Genomic DNA, 13,386 nt, shown 5'->3' on the forward strand with positions numbered 1-13,386 from the left:
TAGCCTCGGCAGTCGCTTTAATATCATTTGTCAGGATGCTTCTTCTTAGGGTGTTGCTCTCCTCTCGACAACCCCCTTTTTTGCTACTGTCATTGTCGCCACATCTGAGGTGGTCGATCCGGAGTCCAGACGGGACGTCTTACTTCTTTACTTTTTCTGTTTGGTCTTGGTTTTATCCCGAAGCCGATCCTTGAAGAGGTAGGGCCTCTCCTCCCCTGCCGCCACAGTGACCTCCGTGAATGACAAAAGGAAGATCACTGTGGCGACATGGCAGGAAGTGTCCTTGCAGTATGAGGGAAAAGCCTAATGGTATAAAAACACACAGAAGTAGAACATTTCCAAGTCGCAGTTTCGTCTGTATCATTACATAACCTCTGTCCAGAATAGCTGGGTCAAAGTGGTAAGGTTGCCAGTTTCAGATAGTAACTGATGTCAATGGTAGTACCGTGTTCTAGAATGAACACTGAGAGGTAAGTACCAGGACAAAGGAATGAAAGCAACGCTTTGAATACCGTTGCGGATAACAGAACTGTAAGGGGAATTGCTTCCACGGGGGGGAGGCAATCAAGGTGGAAGCTGGCAGGAAGAGGGATCTACAGTGCAGCGTGGAGGAGAGGCACAGAGAGGACTGCTGCAGGGACAGCCCCGGTCGCCGAGGAGTGGGAGAATGAGCAGCAGAAATGGACGGAATAAAGCAGGAAGGGAAAAAATAGCTAGGAAACGCAAACAGAGAAAGCTCATTAAGGCTTCAGTGTCTTACCCGGGGGCTGATGAGCAGAAGGGTTGCAATGCACCCGTGTTGTTGATTTGGCTTCCAGTAAACCAGACCGCTGACACAGGAAATGTAATGGCACAGCCGTGCGCCGAGTAACTCATACAAAATGCAATGTTCTCTTCATTCGTTGCCAATGTTGCCATAGGGACCATCTTGCAGCTCTTACACATTGTGGAAGCAGGTTCCGTTGCTCCACAGTGTTCTATTGCCTCAACAACCTTCTATATAATGTTCTCTGACATTATAAACAACCACATTTCTGTTCGCTCTACTTCAACTTGGTACTGGATGATTGTTAGGCAACTTAAAGAGAAGACGCTTCAACTTCCACAGGCAAGAAAGGACTCCTCCTTCCAATGCCACAAGAAAGGGGCCGCGTATTTTCCTCTTCTCTCTTTTTATACTCCTACCAATATAATCTGCCTTTGCTTCCAGGTGGCTTCTCTCTCTGCTTCAACAGTCTCAGCCTTACAGATTATGCACGTAATCTTCTTACAAGCACCCAGATCCCTTACCCACCTTTATTCACAATTTCTTGATTCCAGTAGCTACCCCAGAGCCGGATTGCTACTCTTCGAGCTTTGGATAACTTTGTCACCCTTGTGTCAGAGGACACTGGACCTTTAACAGCTATAACAACTTCAAAAGACAGGTGGTTAGATTTTAATAGGGCTGGTTTACTGTGGAAAGGATTTATCTACTGGCTTGGGTATACTTGTTCTTCTCTTTATTTCAGTAACTTCTACAATTATAAAATACTTGTTCTGGATGTTACAAGATTCAAGCTTCACAACAGAAACAGATTCAGATATATGCGACCACTCTTTGATGAAGAGTTTTAGCTTCAAACAATTGTAAGGACTTGCATGCCCTTTCATTCACATAATTGTCCACACACGACTTCTCTTTGATGTGGTAATACTTGTAACAATTCTTAAAAGTCAGTCTTAACCTTCTGAGTCATTTCAAACACAATTCTCCCTCTCAATTGGAGACGCGCAACCACTCTGGCAAATTTCTTCAATCAACCATGGAAAAAAGGAAAGCTTTTCATTTACTTGAACACTGTCAGAGGTATTAAAAGTGTGTGAGAAAAATGTCCTTTGTTGTTAGGACTTCTTATAGCAACAAACAACTTTTACTCGCTCCCACTTCAACCTGAATTGTAATCCAGCTGGTTACAGTTACGGGCAAGGGGTTTTCAGTGAATCAGAGTACAGAGCTCGACTCCAGAAACAGCACTGACTTTTCTTCCTACTACTACTACTTCAGGCACTCTTGTGTGTCTCTGGTCCACCTCTATCTCAGGGAGTCATCTACAGTCCTCTGTCCATTGGCTTCTTCTGTATACAAGCCTCGGGTTGCACCACCACCTCAGCTCTGCAGTCACAGCTAGTAGGCGCACCTTGGAAGAGTTTTAACTTGCACATTTCTCTGAGTGCAGCCACGGCCAGACAGGCTTGGTGAACACAGGACCAACATGGAATCTGCAGGTGAAATATCCTCTTCTCTTGTCCCAATTATCCGTAAGTGATCACACTTCATGGTGAATTGCCAGCCTCCTGTTCTTCTCCTTCTGCTACTACTGCCAGCCATACAGCTCCTGCTCCAGTTCCTTCTCTCTGCTCCTTCCTGCTGCAGCCTTTTATCCCTCTCAGGTGGGGCAATTGACTTCAGGTGCAGGCCCTAAATGTTAATTGCTTGACCCTGGCAAAGGTTGTTAGACCTACTTGCCTGTCCTTTACTTCTGCATGCCTCCTCAACCCTCTTCTTCATTACAGTCCTTGTGGGATTCTGGGACATGTAGTTCATTTTAAGGAAATTAGGTGTTTCTACTCCTTTTACATTATTAAAGGTAGTTGTAATTCCCTTAATATTTTTAGAAGAGGGATTGTGGGTTTTATTCTTATTAGAGACAGAAGGTGCAGAGAAAGTAACACTCTCACCACTCCTAGTGGTGTACCCTTGGTAATGAGGAGGACATTTGAGTTCAGGGATAAAAAAAAATTGTTCTTCTGATATAATAAATTCAGATGTTTCAATTTAAGACTTTACTATCTTTGTTTTAACTGTAGGCTGAAAAATATGAGAACGACAACAAGCCATAACCTCTTCTGGAAAGGTAGTAAGAGTATCCGTCTCAGAGGAAAAATACCATGTCTCATCCCATGGAATCTCCTCACTATCCCTGGTCCTGCCTCCACCCAGGTTATCCTCCTGCAGTACACCACCCACAGGATTGGCATTAGGAAGCGTCTGCCCTCTTCTGGCCACCTGGGAGGAAACTCTAGGCAGGGTTTTGGTGAGGGATCTGCAGGATAAAATACTCAAGTGATAAGCGCTATTATAAATCTATGTACATAGCCGAAATGATTGTTGTGGTGAGCAACACATGCAGTTGAATGAGTGGTTTATTGGAATAACACAAATCACTGTCCCAAATGAATCCAGCAGTGATACTTTGTCCTGATGAAGACCCCAAAAATAACGGTTGAAATATGCATGTAGACCCTTGATGTAGTATAATTTCGCGTAATTAGTGGAAATATCAATGTTATATGTTTTAAATGAGGTTTAAAGTGTAACCTAGTCCTTCTTGTTTCAAGCACTTAGGATTACTTTGTTTAGGAACGGCACTCACTCTGTTTGTGTGTTTTACACATCTAATCTATCCCTGTGGTTTTGTAATAATATAATGGATTTTAACTGTGGTGCTCAGTATGAATCTTTTCAAAGTGGATTAAAAATTAATATATAAACTTGTATAAATTTGAATACACCTAGTGTTGTTTGAATATTAGAATGTATTAGGCTAGTGTGAATAATGGAATGTTAGAATGTGTATGAGTGGGAGAATGCTTGTGCCTGGTGTTCCACCACTGTCAGTTGGAAGCGCATAGCTTGGGTGGTGGTAGCCAGTGGTTTCATGTCCTGTACCTTAGTGGACCTGTGCTGTAACTTAATAAAATGAGCTTAAATTGACTTACATTCAGAGTCATGGGTCTTCCATTACTACACTGGCGATGAGTTGGTCTTCTGTCAGGTCAAGGAGATGGACTCCTGTGTGCTGAAGATAAAGAGATGGAAACCAAGTAAACTGCTATTGGGTGTGCAGACAGCCAAGGACACACTGCCCCCAAGAAATGTCGCACAAACAAGGGCAGGCTGCATATGGAAGATAGGCTGAGGATACCGTTGTTCCCAAGGAGGCCTGCAGGTACGCCATGTCGGAGTGGGCACTGGTATTCCAGAAGCAGTCCATTAGTAACGATGCTGTGGCAGCTGGGGCTGCCAGAACTGTTATGCTAGGGCTAGAAAATTAACAAAGTAATACAGCCAACAGTCAAGAATGGAGACAGTAACACTAACCTGGATCAGAGGAATCCTGAGAACACTGGCAGAAGATTGTAGAATTCACCTAGCCGCCACTCCCCGGTGCCATACAAACATGGGAGCGGTGATTGGTCCCCAGGGAAACCCTCGTGGGGAAGAAAACCCTTGACGGGCTGCTAGAGAACGAAATGTCTGAAGGGGTCCTGGCTCAGGAAGCTGAATGGTTATTCTGATGTAAACGATTCCCGCAGACTAGATGGATGTCAACTGCAAGAACAGACAGGAGTTAGGATGTATCCTACAATATAATTCTTATGGGAAACAATGTAGCTGGAAGCTACGAAGTAATATGAAAGTGTTAGACTTTCTGGCTGGAGGAGTGAAAATGCAGCTTCGTAAGAACATGGGCTGCTAAGGTGGGCTGTGTTCCTAACAGAAGAATAGGAAACAGGTAAGTAGTTTGGAGGCAGGGAGAGAGAGGATAGACAATAATTTGTAACTGTCCTGTTTGATTTCTGCCCATGTACCTTAACCAGTGATGACAGAGCTCCTGAATATGTAGTACCGTGACAGCCATCTGGATTCCGTGGAAGCCGTAACCCGAGGACACTTGTGAGAGCCGGCTCCGTTAAACTAATGGGTACACCAAGTCTCTGTTCCTATAATTGTCGCCCCCTACGTTCCCAACAAACAGATGAAAACCTACCGTCAGAAACCAGGCAATCGCCGCCAAGGGAAGGTTTGTCTGTCATATGCGTGCGAGGAAGTGAGGGTACAAGGACAGAAGAAGGCAAGTAGGTGAGAAGGCGGAAAACTGGAAAGTAGATTCCAGATAACAATTACACAAGAATATGTAACTTACTTTGCGCGAATTACTCTAAGAGTAGCAACGCGAAAACGCGTTGTGGCTGGGATTGGATAAGCATCCACAGGAGGTGGGGGCGTGGTCCGAGGAACAGGAACAGGCTTCACCACTAGAGTGCTACCCGCAGGAGCAGCCGCCAGGTTGCATGGAGATCTGAACAGGGTTGCACACAGCCAACATGACGATGCATCCATTTCCTGAGAAAGGTGTAACTCGTGGGCATGACGAGACAGGTGAATCGTCACGCAAACAGTTTGCGTAGAGCTCACAGGGTGGCTGTAGGAGGAAGAATGGCATCTAGTGTATGAAGACGTACAGAGAGATGAAGTTGTAGAGTAGCCAGGGCAACCTGCAAAACAAAGAATAATATCGAAAGTAAGCGACAGAAAGGACTGATACCAGGTCAACCTGCTAAAGAAGAGAATGGTAGATGGGAGCGCCTCAGTGGTCGAAGTGGGCAGGAGCGGTCGGGAGCGGTGCTCCTCTACTTCTTTTAATTAAGTTTTTCCTTTCCTATACTTTTATTTTAAAAAGAAACCGTTCCGGAATGGTTTCATTTTAAAATAAAAGTGTAGGAAGCAGTTGAAACGTGAAAGTGTAGGAAGCAGTTGAAACGTGCACTTTCAGTGCAGTGTACTGAGCGTTCCCTTAAACATCAGGCAAATATATTGTGGGGTTTGTATTGTGCATGGCAGTGGGCATGGCGATGGGGTTTGTGGGGAGCAGTGCAGGCCGCCAGGGAACATAGTTCCACTACTTCTTTTCGTACACTTCGACCACTGGAGCACCTACTGGACAAAGTTAGACAAACGCTGTGACGAAGTCAGAGAAGTTAGAATAGAGGGGCAACAAGCAGGTTGCGTGTGTCTGATCGTCATGCAGGCAATGCGATGCTAAGGTGCTGTGGCTGGATGAGGGCGAGGCAAACACCCAAAATATGAGGATGCACCATCTTGTTGGAGTGTCAAGGAGGCATAGTGGAAGCAGGTGGGGAATCTGAGATCTGTGCCAAGGTGAGCAGAACAGGCTGACGCTTTCAACGTTGCCGGAAAAAGGGAAGGAAAGTGACTTGTCTGTGTACGAGTTTCCTGAGGTAGCTTTGGAGAGCCCGGGTCCAGGTGCAGTGACGGACAGCCTCAGCACGGTGGTGAGGAGCTTGTTGGGGGATTGTTGGAGAGCCTTCGGCTGTCTCTACTGATGAAATGATGATGTCAGTGTGGAGCAAGAGAAAAGGACGTTGCAAAGTTCGGACACAGTGGCGTGTGTAACCATGGTGACCGGGCAGAAGTTTTTGGAATGCGCGCTCCTTAAAGGTAGTATGAGCAGATACTACCTGTTGGGACCTGCCACAATTTCCAAGCACCCTGACGGATGTGTTTAAAGGGGTGTAGAGGACAAAGGAGCGAGCAAGCAAAATGTATAGTTGGAAATGCTGTATTTGTGGCTTGAGTAGTTTTAATGTAACGTTAATTGTTGTGTGCCACTTTAGAAAGTACACCAGTGTCAAATGTTTGTTTATAGGTGTAACAACTCATTTTGAGGATTTGCAGGGTTAGTGCTGCCGATGCCGCAAGGACTTTCAGGATGAGTGCAACTTTATTGAGATGCTTTGGTTTCAGGTGCCTAAGAAATATGTTGATGTCCAGGATGCGAGTTGGGGATGTCAGAATGTATAACTTACGCACAGCATATTGGAGCACTGGTGTGTCTGGTGTGTGGATTGGATGTTGTAAATTCTGCTCGGTGCCATGTTGGTGCCTCTGGTATTGAATCAGATGTTGTAAATGCTGTTATGTTCATATTGGATGGATGCTGTAACTGCTCTCAGGTGCCAGGCTGGTGCCTCTAGTGTTGAATTGGAGGATTGCAGTTTATTGGGTACCATGTTGAGCACCAGACGTGAAAGAGCCTAATGCTCTTAGTGTATATGTCGTGTGACTACATGTGGAGGTGGGCCAGATGTGTGGATTGGTGTGTACGTGTCAAAGAGGCATCATATGCATGCCAAGTGTTGTGGAGTGAAATCCTTTTGGTGTATTGTGACTACACGTGGAGGTGTGTCACGTGTATTGAATGGATTGGCTGTTGCTAAGTAGGCCCCTGAGGCGTGTCAGGGGTTATAGTGCTTTTGGCTATTGTTTCCCATGTGGATGTGGGTCAGGAATTAGGCAGGGTTTGCTTTGTCTGCAGTGTTTTGCACTCTTTGCGTTATGCTTGGTTATATTAAAGTATAATGAGTGAATGAGGATGAGTAGTGAGCATGAGTGTGTATGTGGGTCGTGTTTCTAATTTTCACCTTGTATGTGGCATGGGTGTTGTATTTAGATGTTTTGGTGGCATCTTCCAGCCAGTGTGTGGGTTGAGGGCATATGGCCTCCACTTGCCCTTGGTTTCTGCAGGGGTGCTGTTGTTGGTCAACTCTTATTCACAAATTCGAATGCTCTAACGAATAGGAGATGTGTGAATGTATGTGTGGATGGATGGTGTTGTGTGTGTGTCTGGTAAGGACGGGAGGTGTGTTGTGTTGTCCTTTGCTTCATGGATGGATAGGCAGATAGAAGATAGATAGATAGATAGATAGATAGATAGATAGATAGATAGATAGATAGATAGATAGATAGATAGATAGATAGATGCAGGTTTGCAATGTATGAAGTCAGAGTGAAAGGTGGAATGTTAGAATGTGTATCCCTGAGTGTGAGAATGATCTGTGCCTGGCGTTACTCGACTGGCAGTTGGAAGGATGTAGCCTGGGTGGTGGGAGCCAGTATGTTCCTGTCCTGCATCTTAATGGACTTATGCTGTAACTTAATAAAAGGAACTTAAATGGATTTACCTGTGACTCTTCCATTACTGCAATATGACCCCTGAATAATGACCGCTTTCGGTATAAAGATCACACATCACACCTTTAAAGATTAGAATGAAATTAGAGTGCTGCGGAAAAAGGAATGACATGAGATAGAATTAAGCTGTGAGCACTCAAGTCAGGAAAGGAGCCACAAAACTCAGATAACACAACTGGGTTGAAATAAAGAGGTGTTTATTAGATACCAATTAGCTTTGGATAGCACAGACGCCTAACTTTCCTAGAGGTTTCTAAAATCAGAATAGAAGAGCTGTTGAAAAAACTAACCTAGAGCTGATTTTGGGCAGACAATTGTAATAAGTCTTGGATTCCAGTTTCCCAGACCATAGGAAAAGACTGTACATAGCCTTGTAAATGAGCAGGATGGCAGATATTTAAAGGTGTTTATTGTAGTTCCACACAACTTAGTTTGAGGAAACAGTCCCCATCTTTTTTGTGCTTTCCCCTAGTTTAAGAACATTAAACAAACACATTGAATTCGCTCTTTTTGTGCAGATTACAGTTCCATATCTTGCTTGCGCCATTAGGTTTTTCATCAATAAAAACCTATCAATTACTCCTACAGTAGGTGATGTTATTATTGAATTTAAAAGTGCTCAATTTGAAAAGACCATTGTTTTCAAAGCCCATGTCCTATCACCCAGCATCAATGAATTCTTCGTGTTGCCTTACTCCCGCCCTTCGGTGAGGGGCACTCAGTCTAGCGTCCCTCAGTTCCATACTGGCTCCAAAACACAAAGAAAGATGGCACAGGGAAAAATGTATTCAACATTAAGTGGCTACGATACTGATTAGAAATCCTGGTTTGCAAACTATCGCTTTTGAATGCATGCTCCAGCGTTCCTGACGTCTCCTGACTAACACTGAGCTTTCTGGATTGGATCTGACTTGAGAAATAAAAGCTCTCAATTCAGACTTAACCAGGAGTCTTTGTGAATTAATGGAGAGTGTGTGGGGGGGTGGGGGGGGGGGGGGTGGGGGGGGGTGTGTGTGCGTGTGTGCGTGCGTGCGTGCGTGCGTGCGTGCGTGTGTGTGTGTGTGTGTGTGTGTTATAAATAGTAAAACAATAAAAACACATACACGAAAAGTCACGGTTGTAACTCGTAATTTGTTTCTTAAAGCCAGCAACAGATTTTTTGGGTGGGAAAAATGATTAAAAAAAGCATTTGCTCCAGGTGTCTATACATATATGTTTGCCACTAGTCTGTGCTCTAGCCTTACCACTTAGGAACTGCATCAGTGCCTCTGCCTTCCCTTACCAAACTTGCCCAATTTGGTCTGCGGCTTTGAAGTTGGTTTCTGCTACTGTGGCTCTGATGTGTCTAACCCATTCTTTAATTAGCTCACTGATGTGTCTCTTCTGCCTGGAGATACATTATTACTCACAGGCCCTAGCGTGCTCACTATTTCTCCTAAGGCATCTTGATTTTAAATTTCAAGAACAGCCTTCTACTTAATATTGTTTGACTTTTGTGCCATGTTCATTTTCTTTTAGCACTTTGCATGTGAATCTGAATAGCATACGCCTCCCATTGTTTGATCCATTGTGGATTTAGATGTTTGTATTCAATAATAGTGATCCATATTATTTGTGCAATCCATCCTGGAATGTTCGCCAATCAGGCATCGAATAGAATCTTTATAATTGGGCCAGACCAACAGGTCAAGTAACTTTGTTTATCCATTCGGCCTTAGAAAAATGCACTCAACCCATGACCTTGGTGGGCTAATGTTTTTTTTTAAATGTCTTTTTACACATGGTGCAACATAACCAGCTATGTGAATGTGCCTGTTTAATGTTCTCTTCCTTCTGCACACATTGAAGGAGATTTACTACAGACCGTAGAAAGAGCAGGATCCTCCTACATGGGAAGTACATTTACGCACGGCTAATATGAGGGTTATAACAAATGTTGGTACCCGGCTTAGAATTTGCAATTGCACGTTGGTTCATTTAAGGTGTAGGATGAGGCTCAGTTAATATTTGAGTTTGTGTAGGATGCATGATCCTACACACAAAGGACCATGGCATCAACCGTCTCGCTTGATATGGTTAGCATTTGAGTTGCTGGTATGATAGAGGATTTTGTTAAGAGCAACTCCTCGCCTGCAACATCAACAACAGCACCAGCTGGCTAACTGTGGTCAAGTCCAGTGATCAGGCCCCTATCTAGGGAAGATAAGTGTCTTCAGCCTGCGTCGAAAACTCTGTGTAGTTCGGCATGGCCCAGAGGCAGGGTGGGAAGGCTGTACCATTTGGACTATTTCACCTTATTAAACAGTAGGAACACTGAATGGTGCAGGATGTTGCACATATGGTTGGTTGCAAACTGATGGAGAGAAATAGTAAAACTAGTGTAAAAGCCTATGTACATAGGCTAAAGTGTTTAAAGGAAGACATTTTCAGACTGTTAATATATTATGTGGTATATTTTAATGTAATTTATGTTAACAAAAAACACTCTTATTTTCAAAATAAAGAATTAAACATAAATAATAAGTAGACATGAGATCATAAAATAAAGTACATTGAAGTAAAATAAAGTTTAAAACATATATGAAGAATATTCTTGGTATAATAATACATACCAAGAAATATTGCAATGAATAATTATATAATACATAAGTACATTGTAATGACAAAACCTATATATTTATTTCAAGTATATTTCTTTGAAAACAATGTTTTTTGTGAAAAGGTTATGACTGTTAGCTAATATCTTTCCTTGCTTTGCACCTTGAAGTATCGTAAGATGATGTACGAACAAGAGACATTGCAAAATAAAGTTGTTTGTGACTGAACACCGGCTCTGGAAGGAATATTACAACTTTCTCGAAAGTTTGTGATTTTTAATGGTCATTCCAATGGCAGGTTTGTTTGGAAACTGTCTCCTCCTCAAAATGAATGGTAGTTCAGTGTTGGCAGTGGCTAAATCTATTGGTGGGACAAACACCATCTGGTTTTGAGCTGTTCCTGTGAGGGCCTCTGCAATTATCAGATTGGGCTTAAAATCATTTACTAATAATCTGGTTCAATTTCACCCATCTCCATTTGTGCTAAGATTTCTGAGCAACATAATAATACTGCCAAATTTAATTTTCAACTTATGAAGAGGCATTCTCGATGGAGCCAAATTGTTGAGACATTCTATGGGATAGTTTTGAGCATCTTCATCTGTATGCTGTCATTGTTGAAATACACAATTTATTTGCCTGGAAGATGAACTTGAAGTCTTATTATTTTATGCGTAAGACGTCAGCTCCCTCTAGTGGTGATCACAGGTGAAGCAGCCATTCTCTAGTGCGCATCTTGAAGTCTTAATGTATGCATGAGGCAAGTCCACCCTCTAGTGGTGGTAAGAGGCGAATCAGGAGCACACCGGCTTCGGACAAACATACATGTGGGGTTTTATTATATAGTATGATGAGTAACATAGCATGTGTTTGTTTAAAGAGTTGTTCTTTGTACCCCACAACACAACCACCCATCCTACCTGGCCCCACACTAATAATCTGTGTTGCATTGCACAGCAGCTGTGGCAGAAGGGGAAGCAGGCCAGAGCCTCCTCCATGATCAGCATACAATCATGAAAAGGATGAACAGGACCATATATAAATATAATAACCAGTGAGTCAGCCATATCCACAAAACTATACCGGAAGGGCAACAATTTACATATCTAATTTCAGGTTGAACAATGTTGAACTCTTGTTCTCCTGTCCAAGGAGATGTTTGAGGGTGCTATGGATGCAACAGCCATGGACGATGAAGGCACTATGACCCAATGTCCCTCCTCTTCACTCCCTAGCTATACTGAAAGGAATTTACGAAAAGGGGCCCATATGCCCAAACCCTGTGTCAACATCGCATTGTCCTCATCACTTCCTCTGATTTCTTACTCTTTTTACAGTGCAGTACTTCCTATGGGACCTCATAAGTCTCTGCTCTGGGTCCTTTCTCCACACAATGAACCCATATGAGTTGGTCCAGTGATCGGCGAGGAAGACATTGAGCTTAGAGCCTAGGGAGCTGAGCTATCAAGCTCGACTTCACTCAGAGACTGGTGGGTATGACCTAGAATGCTGCAGGCACCAGCGAGCCTTCATCCTACATGGCTACATCTGTCTTCACTGCCCAGGTCCGATTCATTCTGAGCTTCAGCTTCTCCCAAGCTTAAAAACTCCTCACAATGTGTCCCTTCTTCAGCATCAGAACTAGGGCTACCAAACATGCTTCATAACGTTAAAGCATGAATCGATAAAGAGATTGTTCTGACCAATTATCAATGCTATATTAAGACGCATTTACGAAATCGAATTCCCTGCAGGCCTGATGTAATGTGAGATATTTTTTGTACTTCGGGACAGTCATTAATAACAAGGCACATAGCTCCGAAATCAAAGAAAAGAAGAGCGATAAAACTGTATTGCTAGTAATGATGGTCAAAATATTTGCACAGATATCTGCAGGGTTTAGTGTGAAAGGAGGGCTTGTGGCCTATACGCAAAGTGTGGTAGCCATGATCCTGTACGGTCTAGAGGCTGGTCAAGTAATACTCACAGACTGGCAGCACAAGCTAGAAGGAAGAACTTTGAGGCTGGTGCTGGGTCTTTGTCATTGCACAGCGGTGAAGTGTACAAGGGTAGAAGTAGGCCTCACGCTGTGATTGCATGTCTAGCAATCTGGATAGGTCTGCTGTACTTAAAAGAGTGTTCCTCCCTGAATGTCCGCTGTTGGCCATACTGGAGAAGGTGTTTAGATCTGGAAGCACCAGAGCAATATCTAAGTATAAAGCAGAAAATGAAAACTTCTTCAAATTACTAAACTGGAAAGTAAACTGGAATTTGGATTTTAAAAGTTAAAATGTGGGATTGGCGGCCAAATTTTGAACAGGTTAGGAAGTTAAAATTGTTAACTCATTTTGTGGCTACAATTGAAGCCTTTTTAGATTCACAATCATACATCATGTTCTTCCTGTCAAGGAAGTTTAGAAGAGCATTCATGGGACTAAGTCTAAATATTTTCCCGGATACTGGCTGTTACTGGACCTATCGAAAGAACAGAGACTGAGTAAAAGGCTACCTCTCCTATATCGGGGCTTGTCATATGAGCCATACATTGAATCATAGCTCATTATGAAGCATTATAACAACCTAATGCTTCTAGCACTGTAAAAACAAATGTCAATTTCGAATCCCATGTCATGTTTCAAATCCACAGTGTATCTGGCCTCTGTTTACTAGATATTGTGGTCGAATTTTTAAACACAATTGCAATTGTCTAAATGTTCTCATTGTGTCTATATTTTTTAGAATAAAATCCTTTTTACCTCATTTCTGTGCACTACTGGTGTAATCTAATTATGGTACTCTAGGCTTTAGAATCTTGTCTACAACTGCTCTAGTGCTAGTAGGGAGAGGTAGCCTTTGACTCAGTCTCGGTTCTTTTGATACTGACACAACCGTCATGAGTCAGGCCCCCGTTACCAAAAAAGAGGGTACCACAGCCTTTTTTCTTTTGTTACTGGACCTACACTGGGAAAC

This window comes from Ambystoma mexicanum, chromosome 5q (assembly GCF_040938575.1).
Source record: "Ambystoma mexicanum isolate Mex_15411 chromosome 5q, UKY_AmexF1_1, whole genome shotgun sequence".
Classification (NCBI taxonomy): Eukaryota; Metazoa; Chordata; class Amphibia; order Caudata; family Ambystomatidae; genus Ambystoma; species Ambystoma mexicanum.